The sequence below is a fragment of the Eulemur rufifrons genome, chromosome 12 (assembly GCF_041146395.1).
Source record: "Eulemur rufifrons isolate Redbay chromosome 12, OSU_ERuf_1, whole genome shotgun sequence".
In the NCBI taxonomy this organism is placed as follows: domain Eukaryota; kingdom Metazoa; phylum Chordata; class Mammalia; order Primates; family Lemuridae; genus Eulemur; species Eulemur rufifrons.
The window spans coordinates 23,350,732-23,371,208 of NC_090994.1; positions in this window are offsets into that span (position 1 = coordinate 23,350,732).

Consider the following 20,477-nt stretch of genomic DNA (forward strand, 5'->3'; position numbering starts at 1 on the left):
AGCAAGCTCGTTCTGCTCAGACTACAGTCTGCCATATTCGTTCCAACTGATCTTACAAGTGGAGGGCGTTTCAGTAAAACGTTTCTTTCATTATCTGACAGCCTGTAAACTTAAGAATTTCTCTTAGTCACTGGATCATTAACTTTGGGGCATGGTTTCATTGATAATTTTGTTTCTCCATGTCACAGTTTCATGGCAGGTTTTATTCACTGTGGTGGAGGAGAAAGGGAAAAATAGAAATGACAAGTATTATTGCTAGCTATTATTTCTAGCAATTTCCTACATGCTACCACTGCCTTAATAATTTATTATCTTTGCAAATAAGAAAACATCAAGAAAATGGAACTTTTTAATGCTGGTACAATTTCAGCATTATTCACACAATAGCCAAGATATGGAATCAACCTAAGTGTCCATCAAGGGATGAATGGATAAAGAAAATGCAGTATATGTACACAATGGGACAGGATACAGCCTTAAAATAGAAAGAATTTCTGTCATTTTCAACAACATGGATGGAAGTAAAGGACATTATACTAAGTGAAATATGACAGTCACAGAAAGACAGATACTTTATGATCTTACTTATATATAGAATCTAAAAAGTGAATCTCATAGAAACAGACAGTAGAATGGTGGTCTCCAGAAGGAGTGGGGTAGGGGAAGATGGCGAAGAAGATGTTGATCAAAGAGTGCAAAGTGTCAGACTGGAAGAATAAGTTTTATTGATGTTATGCTACTTGGTGACCACAGTTAATAATAAGGTATATTTCAAAATTTGTAAAATAGATTTTTAATGTTCTCACCACAAAAAAAGAAAAAAGAAAAATCAGTGAGGTGATGGGTATGTTAATTAGAATAACTTAATCTCCCTATTATGTATACATAGATCAAAATATCACCTTGTACCCCATAAGTATACACAATCATTTGTCGATAAAAATTAATTTACTAAAAAGAAAATGGAGCTTGATCCTAATAAGGCAATCAAAAGTACTTTTCTTTGATCATACCTTTCTTCCATTACTAGATTATAATTAGTGGAGGAAAGGGAAATGAAAAGTTTAATATTTAATATTTCTTGTCTTTGCAAATGAGAAATCAAGAACATGGAATTTTATCTTGATAAGGCAAACAAAAAGTGCTTTTCTTCAATTGTGAACACTGCTAACAATACTCGATTATAACATAGTGTTATGATGGGAAAGGAAAGCTTCAAATGCAACCTGACCGTGTGTTGTTAACAGTGACTCTGAACAGCGACTAAGAAGCTGTGGGGATGGGGATGGCGGCAAGGCGAGGGTAGAGAGGAAAACACCCTGGGGAAGAAGGAGCACGCAAGTGCCTCCTTGAACTTTCTGACAAATATCCTAAACTGCACACGTCCGACACCTAACTCCTCTTTTTTCCCACCTCTCACACGGCCCTTCTTTAACCCCAGTGCGCCCTGTTGCAGGGATGAATTGTGTCAACAGTTGTAAAAATAAACTCTACTCAGCATTAAAACTTGGACCTGCTAGATACTGGTATAACTGGGCCACTGATAGCTGAGAAATTATTTTTAAAATAAGGCAGAAAGTGATCATAATTGCTGAAAAGATCTCGTGGCAATGAGGATGGGGTAATATGTGGTAGAATCATCCTAATTTATATTTTTCAAAAAGCTTTTTTGAGTTGCAATCCACATGTAACATAATTCACCCATTTAAAGTGTAAAATTGAAAGATTTTTAGGATGTGCACAGATATGTGTGACCATCACCAATTAATTTCTGATTAGTTTCATCTCATCAGGAAGAAACCCTGTTCCCTTTAGCCATCAACCCCCTCCCAGCAGTTCTTCATCCCCCACCTCCCCTCCCAGCCCTAAACAACCACTACACTAATTTTTTTTTTTTAATCTCCAGAGATGTCCCATTCTGTGCATTTTATATAAATGAAAACACATATAAATATATGGTCTTTGTGACTGGCTTTACTCACTTAGCATAATGGTTTCAAGGATCAACCATGTTGTAGCAGTATCAGTGCTTTATTCCTGTTGATGGCTGACTAACATTCCATTGTTTGGATAGACCACATTTTGTTCATCCATTTGGACATTTCAAAAAAGAAACTCTTTTCCTCCTTGATGAGGTCCTCCACCCCTGTCCCAGGAGCATTCTTGGTTTTCTGATGGAGATATTGTAGGTTCTAAACAGACTCGAGGTGGGCTGATGGTTCCCTGATCCGTGTATAATGCTTTGAGATGTGTAGAAGTGCATCCATCGCAGCAGGAGGGAGAGGGGTGGAGGAGGAAAGCAAGAAAATCTTCCCAGAATAGCTTAGCTTCAGTGAAGACAGAGCAGCAAGTTCAGGTTCCCTCAAAAGACAAGAAATATTCTAGGTATCAGTTTATACAGGGATAAGGGAGCATCACCTAGTGATGGAACAGGTACCTAAGAGCAGGATTCAATGTGAGCAATTCCTTTCAGGTAGAGTGTATGCTATTAACTCTATGGGAGTTTTGGGGTTGGGCTGCCCCCGCTATTTTCCCACTCAATACCCCGAAGCCTGGGATGGACAGGGCAGGGGAGTCATGAGCAATTGGAGAGGTGTGGGCTGTAAGTGTCCTCTCTTGAGATGGGACCATCAGCGAGGTCATAGGAATCTGAGGAATCTGAATGTTTTCAGCTTGGGATGTAAAAAAAACTCTAGGGTTAAAAAGAGGCAAAGCTGCTTATTTTCTACTTAAGGATCATGGCAGGTAGAAAAATCAATAGACATACGCTTGCATACTTTCAGTCACGAGATTTATTTTGGTTTGTGAAATTGAAAGCTTTAAGCCACAACGAAAAGAGAAAAAGCAGGGCTGTTTCTTTTTTCATTCTTGGATCAAGCCAGTTAATCGTGGATTTCTTGGTAATGTCCTTTCTCTACCTTTGAGCTTTTTGATATATTCACGTATCTACTGTCGTAAAAGAAATATAGAAAAATAGAAATGCTAAATTTTCATTGTTAATAAGAACTATCTAATTTTACAATGCAACTACAGATGTGGCAATTTGTTAGTTAAATAAGGTACTGCTTATACTGTTGTAATCTATGGCTGATAGTCAGGAAATACTTAAAGCAAAGTTTCTTTTTCATGAATAGTTTGTGATAGCCACATTAAAAGTAAATGTTATAAATTGATATTTACATATGGTTCATTTACACAGTCTCTAAACCTCACTTTGGTAAGTGGATATCACCAATAAGAAAACAGAGGGAGAAGAACAATGTAAGCCTATGAAGAAATAGAAAATAGCAACTATTAATTTTTTTATATTTATCTCCAGAAGAAAAGTACTTTCAAATCCATCTGTGCATTTCCAAAAGGTTTTCTGCATATACACGTTCAAAACTCAACTCATTCTTCACTCCCTTCCACTTACTTCAACCCAAATTAGTTCCTTTCTTGCTATACTCTATGTCATTAGTAAAAGGTGTTACTATTCATTCTGTCAGAAAAGTTGAGGTCTTAGTAGTTCTCTCTTTTATTTTAACCCAAATACATCCATCCAGTCACCACTCCAGTTGAATTTACCTCTGTCGTTTCTCTCAAAACATTTTTGTGCTTTTCCTCTCATCCAACCTTCATCACACCTTTCCTGTGCATTCAGTAATCTCTTAGCTGTGTCACTTGTCTTCAATTTTTATGGAATTAATTTCCCCTACGTTATCCCAGTGAAATATATAAAATGCAAGCTGTATCTTTCCAAATTCCTCTCTTACCATGTCAAAAATACTTTGACTATGTCCTAATTCACATAGAAGAACATTTAAACTCCTTATCATGGCATACCATACACTTGTCTTGCCTCACGGTTACCTATGCAAATTTTATCTCTTGATATTTATAAAATTAAACTTACAAAGAGTTAAGAGCACAAACTCTGGAAACAAAGAGGCCTTGTTTTACATTATAGCCTTTCTGTCTTCCTGCTCTATAGCAATAACCATATTATTTAAGCACTTTTTCTTTACTCTACATCCAAAGTGTCAATGCATTCTGTTGGTTCACCTTCAAAACTTATGCTTAAGTCCATCCTTACCACCCCTAGTCTGAAATACCTTCTTTTCCTTCCTGGATTATTGCAGTAGTTTCTCCACTTCTACTCTGCCATCACAGTGACTATTTTCAGCAAACCATCCTTTTAAAGTGTGAGTCATGTGCTTAGAATCTAAAAGACAGATGGCTACCAAAACCTCCAAGACCCTATATGAGTTTTACTTCTCTGACAGAATAACTACTGCAACACTCTTGCTGAGTCTGCTCTAGATAACCTGGCGTCACTGTAATACCACAAACATTTCTGACATTCTTGTGTCATATCATTCATGTGCTTAGAAAGCTACCTTCCAAATATGTGCATGGATAATTCTCCCAGCTCAATGAGTATGTAGGATAGAGTTCATTTACAGTTAGAATTGAAAAGCTCAATTTTTATCTCTGGGAAAGCCTCGATGTCTGTTTTTGACTTTTTGCCAAGATAAAGGCAGTGAGCTTTATGGTGTGCTGTTTAAAATTAAAATAAGGAATCTTGGGAGCTCGTGTCTCTCTGACCCCCACTGCTTGCCTGCATTCTCTTGTTGCACTGTGTCCTTTGAATTTAAATAAAACCTAAGTGAGTTGGCCCTGTCGAGTCACATGTATCCTTTCAAATATATATATCTAGTAAATATTTCACCTAGGTCAAATTATTTGCTTACATATCACTTGCTCAATAAGGTCTACTCAGAAAACCATATATAAAATCACTGTTCCTCTCTCAACATCAACTCTCCTAATCATCCATACTGCTCTAATCTTTTCTACATGATTATTCACCTTTCAATTCACTATATAATTGATGTGTATGTCTATTATTCATGGATTAAAAGCATAACCCACTCTCTCAAATTCTTGGGGCAAGACTTCAATGCAACCATAAGGTATTGTTGGTAGCAGGAAGTTGTGAAAAAAAGAGAAACTAAAGGAAAACAAGGTATTGAGTTGGTGACTTACAACATGAGTGGGAAGAAGTCAGGGAAATGTCAAGCTTGATATTGCTCTAGGAGGACATGAGTGAAGTTGAGCAGTGGTTGGGGGGAGTTCAGGGTCCAGGTGAAGACACGCAGCAGGATGGTGAGACCATGACTAAAGGACATGAGAAGACAGCTGTCCAAGTGCCAAAGTCCTCAGCTAAGACATGGGCTTTTAATAACGTTATCAAAGTAGAGGTAGAGATTGGTCTAGGCAGAAATAAAGCTATTTCACATTGAGGTTAGGAGTTATGGATGTTTTGTTTGGTGGTAGATAAGGAAACAGAGATCCACTGACTTAACTAACAATCAAAGTCAGATAAGGGGGATGGCAGATAAGTAATTGGATGAACACTTGATCTCACTCTTGGTTGAAGTTTTGAATTTTTCCATTTACTCCCAGTCATAGGCCTAACATGTTGAATATCATTATTTCTTTACACATGTGAATTAGAACTTTGAACAGCATATATGGATGCCTATTTTAAGCTATCTTATAGTAAAGATAGCTTTACTGCCTTGGAGCCAGAGTACATTTGACATTTTTCCTGACATCTATTTGGTCCTCAACCAATGTAAATTCCATCCCCATCCGCAGTCTTATGTCAGGGTATGTCTGTCAGGCATGTGCACTTTGGAGTCTCATTGCCTTAAGTTAGACCCCAACTCCAAAACTTACTAAAATTCTATAATGGAAGAACTATTTAATTCTTTACATCCATTTTTCTCATTTCTAAAATAAGGATAACAATATCTATGGAGTCATAGGAACAGATGTAAACCTGGGGAAAGAATCTGTGTAAATCTACCAATTGGAGACTTAAATGAGGGAGCAGGAGATACGATTGTTCATAAATATTTCAAGAAAATATTTAAAATCTTTTTAAATTCATTTCTGATTACAAAAATATTTCTTAATAAATTTGTGGCTAATATCAGTTAATACTGAACATTTATAAATTAAGATAAAACAAAATTAACATAAAATACCTTAGTCCTTGCTTTATGATATTAAAAAATATTAACAAATAGGAATTAGATGATGATGAAATATGGAAATAATAATTTTCTCATACAAATGTATTGTTAAAAATTTTTAAAAATTATATTATGAATTATATCATTTGTCAATAATTTTATTCCTTCAATTCACCTTAAGTCTATGACTGGTTGCTGTCACCATTGATGACTTCAAATGTAGATCTGTAGAAAAAGAGATAGCATTGGTTTTATGGTTAAGAAACATTGTAATCATAGGTAAAATCTACAAAGTTAAAAAAGTTAGATTTGCGACAGTTTAAAGGTATTCAGCATTTTTTAAAATTTCTTACTAAAAATCCATCCATTATTTTTCTCTATCTATCTACATGGAATATGGAATAAGATGTTAATATATCTGTCATAATTCTTCTCTACACTTTAAAAAGATAATATAGATGCATATCTTCAAATTCTTAAATTATCATTTATCTAATTATAGTATTTCTACCAATAGCTGTGAAAGAATTAATTAGTTGGACCATAATTTCACTTTCATTAATGAGGCCCTTAATGAAGCCTCTATGTCTTTCAGCTATATTTAGTTACATTTTATAGTATTTATACAGCCTACATTTTTTTCTTGAGATTAGTTTTGACCACCTAACTCAGGATTACAAATGCAGACAGAACACTGGCTGAATTTAGGCTACTTCCTTCTGTCTCTAGGGAATATGAAATAAGAAAGAACGACATATTCCTGACCATCCAGTTCATTATTGCCCTTTTGTGCTTCAGCTTTATAGCATTTTTCACCCTCACCACCCTGAAACCACTTATTGTTTTAAAACTTAGGCTGTTGAGACCAGATTTTGTCATTTTTAACCAATGGCTTCTCACTGTAACATTTGTTCCAAAAGTCAGATTTACTTCTATCAACTACTCAGATATTTCCAAGATACCTTAAGAGCAAGCATAGGAAGATTCATGTTAGCTGTATTATTCAATTAAGTCAATTTGTAACAATTTGATGATTATGCATATGTCTTAATGTTAATACAGCATACAGAATATTACTCTGAATTTAACTATTTGATGCTAAGTTATTGACAAATAAAATTAACTAACTTGGAAATGGAGGAGGTAATGGAAATTTTATATAATTATCTCCATCTACACCAGTGAGAAACAGAGAACAATTTTCCTTTAGCAGAAAACAAGGAGAACCACTTACCCTTACTTCCGCATTCTCATTTCCCTAAATATTCACTGAGTTGGTATCAATGTTACAGCAAAGAAAAAAGTTGTGAAAATACCTTAATTATAATTTTAATTTTAGAAACGTGAAAAATACTGATTATGCACAAAATATAGAGTACCTTGTGTATTCTACCTCATTCTGTGCCATGTTCTATTTTCTTTTTTTTCTTTTTTACCTTTTACATATTCTAGACAGAAAATTTGCTTCCCTTACTGTCTCTATTAGTCTCTGTGGTAAAAACGATTGCCAATACATGGAAAATTGGCTTGCTTGGGAAGTCACAGGACCTCCTACAACAATTATAGGTAACCTGGTTTTGTAAGTGAAATGCAATGAGAATATGCTGAGCAGCTTTAATTGTTCTTGGCCCTGTAAGAACATGTAAGATACCTAACTGCCTAAATTCTGAAAAAAAAATTTGATATATGTGAAAGCCTTCCTATTCAATATTTCTAAACATTTACCCAAACCATCCAAAAATTCCTACTTGGAATATTCTGAATTACACTCAAATTCTTTCAAGAGTACATTTGTAATATTAAATATAAAAAATAAGTTTACTTACCCTTCACGTACAGCTTCTGTTCTGTGCCAAAGTACCTTCATTTTATTCCAGTTAAGACCAATGATGGCAGTTAAAATGAGGGAAGGTAGAAGAACATAGAAACCAATCAAAAGGCCATTTTTTTTATCAGTAGCATGTTGTTTCACAAACATGGGTACCCTCTTTCCTGAAACATGAGAATATCTTTCAGCTTTTTCAAAAATGATATTTAATTTGTGCTATTAAATTGAATTTTAATATTTAGAATTCAAATAATACAGTTAGAGAATGAATAAAATAAATTTGATCAAGTTTTCCAATCTTCTGTGACTGTGCCCCAAAATGCATTATATATTTATGTCAAGTCAGTACATTATACATATCATTGACAACATGTAATCATTGACAATATACAATACAATTGAAAAATTTACTTTTAATCTTTTATGTCTATTTAATCTTTATGTAATATATTCTAATCTATTGTATTCTACACATTCTCTTCTATTTCTACTTATAGTACATTTACTGATATTATTATCGAATAAGTTCTTCAGTTTAAAAAAATAGAGGTGAAAAACTGTTATAAAATTATTTTTATGAAAAATTATTGATGGAGCTGAGGGCTAATTTAAAAAAAATTAATGATAGTAATTGAAATTGAAGGAGACACAAATAAATAGAAAGATAGTTGTTCATATGTTCATGGATTAGAATTGATATTGTTTAAATGTCCATACCACCCAAAGTGATCTACAGATTAAAAACAATCCCTATCAAAATTTTAATGCTGTATTTCACAAAAATAGAAAAAAATTCTAAAATTCATGTGGAACCACAATATAAACATATAATGGTGGTTACCATAGTGTGGGAGGGAGGGTGAATAAGGAGATGTTGGTCAAAGGATACAAAGTTTCACGTAGACAGGAGGATTAAAGCATAAATATTTGATGTGATAGATATGTTAATTAAATGATTCAATCATTCCACATTGTATACATACAGCATATCATAACATGCATGACATATCATAACATCACTTTTACCCATAATTTGTCAGTGAAAAGCTATAAAAAGTATAAAATCATTTTAAAAGTAGTGTAACTTGTTTCAAAATTGATTTTATGAAAAATTATTGACATATTTGAGGACTAACTTTAAAATCAATTAAAAATAGTAAATTAGGCAAAATTTCAACATTATAAGGTGATATTGTTCCAATTTTGATTATATTAATTAGAAAAATAGATATCTCTCTCAGTCACATAAAACACATAAATATTAAGAGAATTAGAAAAATAAAATCTATTGAATCTTGGTCCTGTTAAATAAAAGACATTAACCATACAACTAAAATACAAAAGTAATAAATTAAACAACTTGGCAAGTATTATCACCAAAATAACTATTATCATATTAAATGTAAATGAACTGAATACCCCCCAAAAAAGACAAGGAATCGGTCACTTTAAAACACACAGACACGGGGTGGAAAAAATAGCAGAGTGGAGGTAACCTCCTGGATTCCTGTTCCCAGAGAGGGAGGCATAGATCTGGTCTGCTACACATGAGTGGATCGCTCCCCTGCAAGAACAGCATTATGAATCGGGGGAGAATCAGAGTGGGACATAAAAAGCAGGAAAAAGAAAAGGTCAACAGAAGATAAGATCTCGAAATCTGGAGAATGCGAAACAAACAATAGAGAGTAGAGCGTGGGGTGGCTGCTCCCACCTGGCCAGTGAGTGAGGTGGGATCAGTTTCACAGGAGAACGTCTTCCTTCCCCACTGACCTCCACATCCACTCAGACAGGGATCTGCCTGAAGGCAGTGCAAAATCACCGTGGGAGATGTGGGGCTCTGTGGAGAGGAGACAATAGTGGGAAGCATCGTGAACTCCCTGAGATCTGTGCCAGGACTGCGCTTGGCGGGGACTGGTCTGGGCTACTGCTGGAGGCAGTTAGGAGACAGGTAAATTGCCTCTACCACTCAGAGGGTCCAGATTGATGGAGGTGAACACTAATTAGGGGACTCTAACCTGGAAACCGTGGCGGTCTAGTAGGCCCACTCAGGGTGGATCAGAAAGAGTGAGAGCTCCTGCTGGACAGGTGTGCGATTGTGGGAAGGCAACATAAAAGAGACCAAGGGGCATCCTGTTGACTCAGCCCCCTGACCTGGCACCTGCCAACTCCTGAACAGTCACCTCCAGTGCTAGAACTCTGCGGGCTGGCGGTCGCCATTTTCAGGGTCCACAACCCAGCCGCTGTGGTGTGATACGGTGTTGGGTGGCTCCCTTCCCCCAGCCCAGGGACTCTGGTGACAAGCTCCACCCTTACATGACCTATGGTCAACTAGCCAGACCTGTTTTGATGTGTGAACTCTGAGTGTTTCCCTAGTCATGGGAGGCTAACGCCTGTGGGACCTACAGGTGCTGGGGCATGGTAAGTTAACGCCTTTGGGACTTACAGGTGCTGGGGTGGTGGGCCAACTGTGGCACCACCCCCTCCCCCTAGCCAGCATCTTTTGCGTCGACAGTGGTAGACACCACCTCTGGAGGTAGGGAGAGACAAGAAAACCACTCTCCCTCTGCAACTAGCATGACTCTATGGGGCCTTGGCACAGATCAAAAGTTGACAGCCCAGTGACTTTGCTCATCAGACCGGTTTAACCATTTGGGAGGATCAAAACTCTGGGGCTGAATTTCTGCCTCTGGTTGGTTGCCAACAGTGGGATCCATGGTCAGGGAACAAAAACCTTGTCAAGAGGCCAAAACAGGCTCCCCAAGTAACCCCTCCCACCAGGAGTAGCTTCCCAACTGTGGTAAAAGAACCCTGAACAACATATTAGTGGCTCTTCCTAGCGGCAGATCAAGCAACCATAGAAGTACACACATCCAGGCTGGCAGGCAGCAGCTTCAATCTACCTGCTTCTACAGTCTCTAGAGGAACAGAGCCTACACATGGTGTGTTACTTTCCAAAAGAAAACTGAAAGGTGGGAAGCAATGGCTGATCTAGATGGGAAGGACTCAGCGAAAGAACTCTGGAAGTATGAAGAATCAAATGGAAAACACACCCCCAAAGAGGAACACCAGCTCTCTAGCAATGGACATTAACCAAATTCAGAACCCTAAAATGTCACAGGAAGAATTTTAAACATGGATTGTAAGAAAGCTGAATAATATGCAAGAATGAATGGATAACCAACACAAAGAAACCACATACACACACACAAAAATCCAGGACTTGGAAGAAAAATTCACTAAAGAAATTGAAATATTAAAAAAAAAATCAAACTAAACTCCTGGAAATGAAGAATTTATTCAGGAAACTACAAAACACAGTGGAAAGCCTCAAGAGCACGGTAGATCAAACAGAAGAAAGAATCTCAGAAATCGAAGATAACACCTTCCGATTAAATCAGTCAGTCACAGAGACAGAGCAAGGAAATAAGAGAAAAGACCAGAGTCTGCAAGAAATGTGGGATTATGTGAAGAAGCCTAACGTGACAGTTATGGGCATTCCTGAGGGTGAAGAAGATAATACACAAGGGTTGGATAAGCTATTTGAAGATATAATTGAGGAAAACTTCCCAGGCCTTGCTAAAACTCTAGATATACAGGTTCAAGAAGCTCAAAGGACCCCTGGGAGATTCATTGCAAATAGGAAGACACCACGTCATGCAGTCATCAGACTCACCAAAATATCCACTAAAGAGCCCCTTCTTCAAGCTGTAAGGAGAAAGAAACAAGTAACACACAAAGGAAAGCCCATCCAAATAACGCCAGATTTCTCAGCTGAAATCTTACAATCAAGAAGAGACTGGGGCCCCATTCTCACTCTTCTGAAACAGAATAATGCCCAGCCTAGAATCTTGCACCCAGCTAAGCTAAGTTTTGTATATGAAGGAGAAATTAAGACATTCTCAGATAAGTAAAGACTGAGGGAATTCACCAAGACAAGACCAGCCCTCCAAGAGTGCTCAAAAGAGAGTGGCACATGGATCATCACAATAAACACTCATGAATGTAAAACCACTCAAAAACTAAAAATCAAAGCCCACATACCACAATGGCTCAAGACAGAAAACATAGCAATGAAGTTCTACCCAACAGGATGAACAGAAATATGCCCCATCTATTAGATCTCTCAATAAATGTGAATGGCTTGAATTCCCCACTCAAGAGACATAGGCTGGCCAAATGGATAAAAAAATACAAGCCAAGAATGTGCTGTCTTCAGGAAACTTAGCTAACCTGCAAGGATGCATTTAGACTGAAAATAAAGGGGTGGAAATCAATATTTCAAGCAAACAGAATCCAAAAGAAGGCTGCCATGGCGGTTTTAATTTCAGACAACTTAATTTTTAAATCAACAAAAGTAATGAAAGACAAAGATGATCACTATATACTGGTGAAGGGTACAGTTAAACAAGAAGACATAACAATACTAAATATGTATGCACCCAACTTAGGTGTACCCAGATTATAAAGCAAACCCTACTTGATCTAAACCAAATGATAAACAGCAACATCATAATGGCTGGAGACTTCAACACCCTGCTGACACCACAGGACAGATCCTCCAAACAGAAAACAAACAAAGGAATTATGGACTTAAACAGAACGCTAGAACAAATGGGCGTGACTGACATTCACAGTACATTCTATCCAAAATCCACTGAATATATGTTCTTCTCATCAGCTCATGGGACATTCTCTAAGATTGACCATATCCTAGGACACAAAGCATGTCTTAAAATTAAAAAAAATAGAAATTATAACATGCGTCTTCTCAGATCACAGTGGGATAAAAGTAGAAATCAACCCTAACAGAAACTCTCATTTATATTCAAAGTTGTGGAAGCTAAACAACCTCCTCCTGAATGATCATTTCATAAATGAAGAAATCAAGTTGGAAATCAAAAGTTTCTTTGAACTAAATGACAAAGGAGACACAAGTTATCAAAAGCTGTGGGACACTGCTAAAGCAGTCCTGAGAGGAAACTTTATTTCCATAATTGCCTATGTCCATAAGACAGAAAGATCACAAATAGACAACCGAATGAATCAACTCAAAGAGCTGGAGGAATACGAATAGTCTAACCCCAAACCCAGCAGAAGAAGTGAAATTAATAAGATCAAATCAGAACTAAATGAAATTGACAACATGAAAACTAAATGGAAGATTAATAAAACAAAAAGTTGCTGCTTTGAAAAGATCAACAAAATTGACACGCCTTTGGCTACACTAACTAAGAGAAGAAAAGCAAAATCTCTAATAAGATCCATCAGTAACATAAAAGGAGAAATTACAACTGATGCCATGGAGATAAAGGATACCATCTATGAATAACTGCAAAAACCTTTATGCACACAAACTGGTAAATGTGGAGGAAATGGACAAATTTTAAGAAACACACAGCCTCCCTAGGCCCAATGAGGAAGAAATAGAATTCCTGAACAGACCAATATCAAGAAATGAAATTGAAACAGCAATAAAAAACCTTTCTAAAAAGAAAAGTCCCAGACAAGATGTTTTCACACCCAAATTTTACCACACCTACAAAGAAAATCTGGTGCGTATCCTCCAGAAGTTATTCTACAACATAGAGAAGGATGGAATCCTCCCCAACACATTTTATGAAGCAAACATAACCCTGATAACAAAACCAAGAAAGGATGCAACCAAAAAAGAAAACTATAGACCAATATCCCTTATGAATATAGATGAAAAAATTCTCAACAAAATCCTAGAAAACTGAATCTAATTGCTCATCAAGAAAATAACCCATCACAACCAAGTGGGTTTCATCCCAGACATGCAAGGATGGTTCAAATATGCAAACCTATAAATGTAATTCACCACATAGAAGCAAAAACAAAGACCATATGATCCTCATAATAGACGCAGAAAAAGCATTCAGCAAAATTCAACACCCTTTTATGATAAGAACACTTAACAAAATGGGCATAGATGGGGCCTACCTAAAAATGATACAAACCATATATGACAAACCCATAGCCAACATCATACTGAATGGGGAAAAACTGAAAGCATTCCCACTTAGAACTGAAACCAGACAAGGTTGCCCACCATCTCCACTTCTATTCAACAAAGTGCTGGAAGTCCTTGTGAGAGCAATCAGGCAAGAGAGCAGAATCAAGGGTGTACAAATGGGGGCAGAAGAGATCAAACTCTCATTGTTTGATGATGATATGATATTATATCTAGAAAACCCCAAGGATTCACCCAAGAGACTCCCGGAATTGATAAATGAATTCAGTAAAGTCTCAGGACACAAAATCAATACACACAATTCAGAGGCATTCATATATGCCAATAACAGTCCAAATGAGAACAAAATCAAAGACTCAACACCCTTCACAATAGCAACAAAGAAAATAAAGTACCCAGGAATATATTTAACTAAGGAGGTAAAAGACATCTACAGGGAGACTATGAAACACTGAGGAAGGAAATAGCAGAGGACATAAACAGGTAGAAAACCATACCATGCTCATGGGTCAGCAGAATCAACATTGTTAAGATGTCTATACTACCCAAAGTGATCTACAGATTCAATGCAATCTCTATTAAATTACCAACATCATTTTTCACAGATATAGAAAAAATAATTTTACACTTCGTATGGAACCAGAGAAGACCCCGTTTAGCAAAATCAATTTTAGGCAATAAGAACAACATGGGAAGTATTAATTTACCAGACGTCTAACTATACTACAAGGCTATAGTTATTAAATCAGCTTGGTATTGGCACAAGAAGAGGGACACAAACCAGTGGAACAGAACTGAGAGTGCAGATATAAAACCATCCTCATATGGCCATCTAATCTTTGACAAAGCAGACAAAAACGTACTCTGGGGAAAAGAATCCTTATTCAATAAATGGTGCTGGGAAAACTGGATAGCCACATGTGGAAGACTGAAACAGGACCCACACCTTTCATCTCTCACAAAAATCAAATCTCGGTGGATAACAGACTTAAACCTAAGGTTTGAAACTAGTAGAATTCTAGAAGAAAATGTGGCAGAAACTCTTATAGACACTGGCCTAGGCAAAGAATTTATGAAGAAGACCCCCCAAGGCAATCACAACAACAACAAAAATAAATAAATGAGATCTGATCAAATTAAAAAGCTTCTGCACAGCCAAAGAAACTGTCACAAGAGGAAACAGACAACCCACAGAATGGGAAAAAATTTTTGCATGCTACACATCTGATAAAGGGGTGATAACTAGAATCTATTTAGAATCTAGGAAAATCAGCAAGAAAAAAATCAAACAACCCTATCAAAAAGTGGGTAAAGGACATAAACAGAAACTTTTCAAAAGAAGACATAACAATGGCCAACAAACATGTGGAAAAAATGCTCAACATCTTTAATCATCAGGGAAATGCAAATCAAAAGCACAAGGAGATATCACTTATTTCCAGTGAGAATGGCCTTTATCAAAAAGTCCCAAAACAACACATGTTGGCGTGGATGCGGAAAGACAGGAAAACTCATACACTGCTGGTGGGACTGCAAACTAGTGCAACCTCTGTGGAAAGCAATATAGAGATACCTTAAACAGATACTAGTAGACCTACCATTTGATCCAGCAATCCCATTATTGGCCATCTACCAAAAAGAACAAAAGACATTCTATAAAAAAAGACATCTCCACCTGAATGTTTATAGCAGCACAATTCACAATTGCAAAGATGTGGAACAACCCAAGTGCCTATCAATTCATGATTGGATTAATAAAATGTGGTCTATGTATACCATGGAGTATTACTCAGTGATAAGAAATAATGGTGATATAGAATCTCTAATGTTCTCCTGGATAGAGTTGGAACCCATTCTACTAAGTGAAGTATCCCAAGAATGGAAAAATAAGCACCACATGTACTCACCATCAAATTGGTTTCACTGATCATCATCTAAAAGCACATTCAGGAATAACATTAATCGGGTGTCAGGCAGATGTGGTGGGGGGAGGGGATGGGTGTATACCTACATAATGAGTGCGATGCACACTGTCTAGGGGATGCACAGGTTTGAAGCTCTGCCTCCACAGGGGGAGGGGCAAGGGCAATATATGTAACCTAAACTTTTGTACCCCCACAATATGCTGAAATAATAATAGAAAAATGAAAAATTAAAAAATTTATTGTTGTCTTAAAATCTCCCACCCTTAAGCATTCTTTTTTGGGGTAGCACTACTGTCCAATGAATGATTAATGAGGGCAGCACTGCTAATGCTATTTCTTAATTTTATAAGAAAAATAAAAGAATTATAAAAAATCTCCCACTCTTTATAAAAATTAGCTCAAAATGTATCATGAATTTAAATGCAAAATAGAGAATGACACCTTTTAGAAATATCATAGCAGAAAATATTTATGGCCAGGAATGACATAGAATTCAATATATGTGACACAAAAAAGATACAAAAAGAAAAAAAGGTCTTATCAAAATAAAATTTAAGAAAATATATTAGTCTGAGAAAATAATTTACAGACTTGGATAAAACATGTGCAAAGCACATATCCAAAAAATATAACATGTGTCTAGAAAGCATAAAATCTCTCAAAACTCAACATTTATAAAAACACAAATAATCTAATTAAAAATGAGCAAAAGATATGAATAGACTTTTCACTGAAGAGGATATACAGATGCCAAATAAATGCATTAAACATGTTCAGTATTATTACATATTGGGAAAGCACAAATTAAAACCATGGTAAGATATTAATATAAACCTATTAGAATGGCTCAAATAAAAAATGGTGGTACTATCTAATGTTGATGAGGATGCCAAAAATACTGGGTCATTCATGTAGTATTGGTGGGACTCTCAAATGGTACAGACATTCAGGTTTCTTTAAAAGAAGTTTTGACAGCTTCTGTTAAAGTTGAATAAATAGAAATGTTTCAGGAACCATGGTTAAAATTAAGGGGAGGCCTAGATTAGAATTAAAAATGTGCACAAAATTTTGCTTGACAGTGTAATTTGGAGCTCCACTGTCATATATAGTAGCCACTAGCCACAAGTGGTTAAGTTTAAAATAAAATAAAATTGAAATTTCAATTCTGTAGTCGCACTATCCACATGTCAGGGCTCAATAGCCACATAGGACAGCGGAGATGTAGACCATTTCTAGGAAGGCAGAGAGCTTTGTTGGAACACACTGATCCAGAGACCAACCTGAATGAGACCAAAACCCATCATCCACACTTCCTCCTGGTGATAAATGTAGTAGATCACAAAAAGGAGGAGCATATCCAGGATCACAGTGACAGTTATGGAAACTATTACAAACCTAAAAAACCAAAATCAAATAAAAAATAAGAATGTTTATATGCAACATAAAAATTAAGTGCATTGCTTGTGATTGTTAGTCAATGTAAATTCTTAAACTAATGTAATTTAGTACATTATATAAATAGATTTTATTCTAATTGAAAAATAATTTTTAAAATAAAAAGCAATATAATAAATGTCCATGCAATACCTCTTAAACACCAGAGAGGTTTCCTCTCATCTCTTGTAATTTTAAATAAAAGTAAATAATATTCTTGATACAATTGAAATGCATTATGCTAGAAACGCATATAAATTTATGAAGCTACAAAGTGGTTGGAGGAGAAATTGATTATGAATTGTGCTAGATTTAAGAAAAATAGCTGTGATTAGAGCCAACTTTTATAGAAAATGAAAAAAAAAGTAAAAAAAGAAACAGAAAAGAAACTGTAAACAATAGGATGTGTAAGTGATTTGGGGGAAAATGTTTCAAAACAGTCAAGTCACTTTTTTTCTGAATTACTATATAAACTATGAATCATCAGTGTGGCAGTAGACACTGACCACAAAGTGTAAGCCAAATGCATGTTTGGAAAAAACTGTAAACTTTACAAAGTTTCTATAACCCAGTAGAAATTTTGACAATGAGTGGACGAATAGAAATAAAAGTGACAAAGGTGAACATACATACTTAAGAACTGTATCATTAATTATCAAATAAATGCAAATTAACAATACATTTAGCATATAGAGGAGTTTAGAAAGATTGATAGACTAGTTTAGCCAGAATATGAAGAAATGCATTTTTTGTACATGATAGGTGGGAACAAAACCAGGCATAACATTAATATTTTTTGAAGACAATATCATACTTATGAAAATATTAATGGTGCATATATTTAAACCACATTCATTGCTCAAATTTAATATGTCAGCTAAATGTGCAAAGATGAATGAATGTACAATGTCTGCTATACCACTAGTTGCAATACTTAAATTAAAATTTAACATTATCCAAAAGACCAACAGGAAATGACTTTTCAAATATAGTGTAGAAGATCCACACAAAGAAATAAATTGAAGCTGTTGAAGGACTTAACAGATCTGAATGAATATTAAGTGTGTATTTGTACTAATAAATATGTACAAGTGCACATACACTTAATTATAAGTAAAATGTACATGTATGTGTAAATTAATGTGTAATCCTTAATAAATCCATTTTTACAATTCATAATCTGAAATCTAACATTATAATATGGAATTATGATTTATTTTGCATTTTTCCACAAGGATCAAAGCTTATTTACTTATCAGGCAGATGGCAATCTGATTGTACATATAAATTATGTAAAAATCATGTTTCCCTTATTTAACTACAATTTCTAAAAGAAATTCCAACTTTGGATAATCCTGAACCTTATTATTTTCCTGGAAAATGTTATTGACATGGATTAAAATGACTATGCTTAAAAACAGAGTAACTGTTACATACCCCATGCCCCTGGCATGTTTTGTTTGAGTCACAAAGTGTTAGGTTTTTATTTTCCAGCCTATTTTTGCAATATCCATCTTGGCATACCTAAAATGTTAAAGCAACTAACATCAAAAAATTTAAATGCAAAGTCAAAAGTTGAGCACCTGCATTTTGTTCATGAACTATATGTGTGATATATACACACAACACATGAATCTGGATTCCATGACATTTGTGCATTCTAATAAAAGAGCTTTAAATCAACATAAAAATGGTATGCTATTATTTCATAAAATATTATATTATCTTATAGTCCTGTGTATAAGAATGACTAAGAGGAAAGCAGTTAATTTTGATTATTTATTCACTGATTAGTTTATCTATATTGAAAAGCTATGTATTGATTAGCTTATCTATATGCCCCAAATAAATTTCTTTTCAATTATAAAAGAATTGTGCTGAGATGTGCTTGACTCTCCTAGCCCACATACATGAAGTTTGATAAACTCTTCTCCTGATCTAAGTTTTACAAATAACAAATTCAAAGAGCTTTCTATCACAACCATTGTTAAACAAATTTGTAGTATTAGAATAACACCTATCTCCATGTAGTATAGTATTCATTTGGTATATTACTATGTTAAATTTGAGTGTTTTATTTAGAAATTTTATTCTAATTAATAAAGAAGATATATATATTTTATTCATATTGATAAATAAGAAAAATTGTATATCTATCTAATCTATCTATATTCATATAGGTATGGATGAAGATGTAGATATGCATTAAATTTGATTTTTCCAAAGAAGCCACATTAAATAAAGGTAAGTTAAAGAATTTTCTATTTTCCTACCTCTTGGAAATCAAATCAACAATTTAGAATAACAAATGAAAAAAAGTACATCTTTGGTGAATTTTTAAAATAGCTATGGAAAGGCTCCAATTTGACAAACTTGGGCACACAAAATAATTCTCTTTTATTAATGAGAGTAAAGAAGAATAAAAAGAGGCATATTTTTAAAATTTCAGAATATCATGGGGTACAAATGTTTTGGTTAGATGAATTGCTTTTGCACTGATTGAGTCAAAGTTGTAAGTGTGCCCATCAGCCAGAGAGTGTATATTGTACCTGTTAGGTATGATTTCAGAATCCCCTCCACCCTTGATTGAATTCTGTTGAGTTTAACTTCTAACTATGCACATAAGTGCTGATCACTTAGCTCCAGTTTAATAGTGAGTACATGTGGTTTTTGTAATAACCATTCTTGTGATACTTCACTTAGGAGAATGGTCTCCAGATCCATCCAGACTATTGCAAAAGGAATTAATTCACCTCTTTTATGGGTGAATATTACTTCATGGTGTACATATACCACATTTTATTAATCCACTCATGACCTGATGGGTACTCAGGTTGATTCCACATCTTTGTGATTGTGAATTATGCTGCAATAAACATTCAAGTGCAAGTGTCTTTTGGATTAAATGAGTTTTTTTCCCCTTTGTTTAAATACCCAGTAGTGGAATTGCTGGATCAAATGGGAGGAGGTCTGCTATTAGTTTCTTCAGCAATCTCCATACTATTTTCTATAGAGGCTGTAGTGGTTTGCAGTCCCACAAACATTGTGTGAGTGTTCCTTTCTCTCCACATCCATGGCAGCACCTATTGTTTTGGGTCTTTTTGATAAAAGCCATTCTCACTGGGGTTATGCAATATCTCATTGTGGTTTTGATTTGCATTTCCCTGATGATGAATTACATGGAGCATTTTTTCATATTTTTATTGGCTGTTAGTCTATCTTCTTTTGAAAAGCTTCTGTTCTTGTCTTTTGTCCACTTTTTAATGGGTTTGTTA